This window comes from Alligator sinensis, unplaced genomic scaffold (assembly GCF_000455745.1).
Source record: "Alligator sinensis unplaced genomic scaffold, ASM45574v1 scaffold1322_1, whole genome shotgun sequence".
NCBI lineage: Eukaryota > Metazoa > Chordata > Crocodylia > Alligatoridae > Alligator > Alligator sinensis.
In genome coordinates this window covers 1,076,801-1,078,959 of record NW_005842116.1, presented here as the reverse complement: position 1 = coordinate 1,078,959, position 2,159 = coordinate 1,076,801, and the positions used below count along the sequence as shown (strand labels likewise).

Here is a 2,159-nt window from a genome sequence, read left to right as displayed (position 1 = left end):
GCATTCCAGTTACAAATAGGTGCCTCAGGGCAGGGACCAGTTCGTTTCACCTCTTTCTGAAGAACACTTGCCCAACAGCACGCTTAAAAGTGTATTACTGGGGTGTTACCCCAATGTAGTTAGTTAAATTGCTGCAATTAGAGTTAACAGTCTCAAAAAGGACACCCACTCCCCTCCATATGCCTGCCCAGGGTGCTTTCCTTGTTAAACATCATCAGTATGTGCTTAATGTGGCAGATGCCTCCTGCTTTGCACAGTGGCTGTGAGAAGAAGGAAAAGAGGGTCCCTACAAAGTAAACCATCAGTCCAGGAAACATGATCAGGGATGCGTTTGGCTCTTTCTGAGTCCTGGGATAGCTGGCCTGTAATGGAAGAAGTACGTGCTTTACTGGGATGTGAAACCACAGGGGGATATTCTGTCATGTATGGCTTCAGCTTTATCTCAATTTTTTTTTTGGCTGGTTTTACCCAAATGAACGTGTGTTAACATAAACCACAGGTAACACTGCTCCCTGGACAGAAAGCGAAGCACAAGCCTGAAAAGCAAAGGAATCGAACATGGCCAAACCCAGGAGTCTTCAAGAAGTCCTGGAGCGGGGGGACCAGAGTGCTTCTCCATCGTGTTACGGGGTCACTGCTTTACAGGAAGAGCAGACAGGTAAGCGCAGCATCTCATGTTCTGCAGGGTTTTCAGGACTTGGCCAGGCTGGGTTGAAGTGCTTGGTGTCTGTCACAGGTGCCCAGCAGAGCTGCTCACATTCACCCTGCCTGCAGCATGTTCCCTTTTTGGGGTCATACACCCCGTTTCGGTTTTCTGAGAAAGCTCCCAAAAAAACCCCAAAAAACAAACCCTCCCCCATGGGAAGAATTCAACCGCCCCTGGGACAGATTCTCTCCTGCCTTTCTTCTTGTTCAGAAATGTGTTGGCCTCACTCTCTGGATGGGCCACAGCACTACAGATGAGCAAAGAAAAGGCACAAAGGGTACAGGTACCTATGGTCTCACTTCCAGTCTCCAACCCCAGTGCATAATTGGGAGCAGTGTTCCCATCTCTTTTTCCCTGTGTGCATTTGCAATAAGGGGCTCTCTGAACTACTTCCCCTTGGTTAAGCTCCCCCCTACACACACACACACACACACACACACACACACACACACACACACACACACACACACACACACACACACACACACACACACACACACACACACCTGGGTGTTCAGCAGCTTGTTCCGACTTCACATGCCTAAACCAGTTAAGTACACAAGCTATCCTTACCCTGGACAATGTTACCCTCAAGCAAGAGATAAGGGCAGACAAACTAAGAAATTATGCAACAGTGCTTTTTATGAGCATGGTGATCTTTCTCCTGCCATAGTTGAAGAGGAGAGAACGCTGGCTACCTGGGCAGACCTGGGAGCTGCTCTGCATCTTGTAATGCATTTGCCAAAGGGCGGGGGGAAACGCAGAAGGGGAACGTGTCTTCACCTTCCGTTTGTACGCAACGCCCACAGAGCAGCCTAGTCTGCCGCACAGCTGACGGAGGTCTGCTGTAGCTGCTCTAAACAAACACTTCAAACACCAGCAGAGTGGGAGTGATGGCGTAGCTCTGGTCCAGGAAATGACTGAAGCTAGGGTTGTTTTGGTGACGCCTGTTTCTGAACCAACTGCATGGCTGGGAGAGTGCTTTCTGGTACAGGGCACCCCTCTTCAGGTCTGAACTGGAGTACCCAAAGTTTATCAACATCTCTCCCAACCACAGAGTTGGTCCAATAATGGATACAACTAGGGGGGAAAAAAAAAAAGCCTTTGCTTCTCACCTTAAACTACTCGTTTTGAACTTCTCTGGAGCTTGATTTATGCCACTTCATTAAATCTCACCTTCACTCCAACTCCACTAGATCCAGTATCCCTATCTGTCACCGTAGTAAACGTGCTGGCCACAATGGGTAGACTGAAGGGAAGAAAGAGGAGAGCAAGCAAAAAGCACCATAAGTTCCTTGCAACTGCACACAACTTGCATCACACCCAGTACCTCCTTGGAACAAGCTCACTGCTGCACAGAGCTACTTCATGGAGGGCAAGAGATTTTACATTACTCCGCTGCACAGCAAGTTTGTTCCCTGGAGCATTGCTTACTGTGACCTGATGTGTGTGG

At 48.8% G+C, this 2,159-nt stretch overlaps 1 protein-coding gene across 3 annotated transcripts in view; it reads right to left on the bottom strand.

The window, feature by feature from the left end:
• ELK4 (ELK4, ETS transcription factor) overlaps positions 1-1,957 on the bottom strand; it is an 18,005-nt gene extending 16,048 nt beyond the window's left edge. For 2 of the 3 annotated variants that reach the window (XR_003094323.1, XM_006024760.3), the window contains exon 1: positions 1,822-1,957. The gene's annotated coding sequence lies outside the window, so the exon portion shown is untranslated. The remainder of the gene's footprint in view (positions 1-1,821) is intronic. The other variant, XM_006024761.3, reaches the window with a different exon arrangement.
• Between the last annotated feature and the right edge of the window lie 202 nt (positions 1,958-2,159).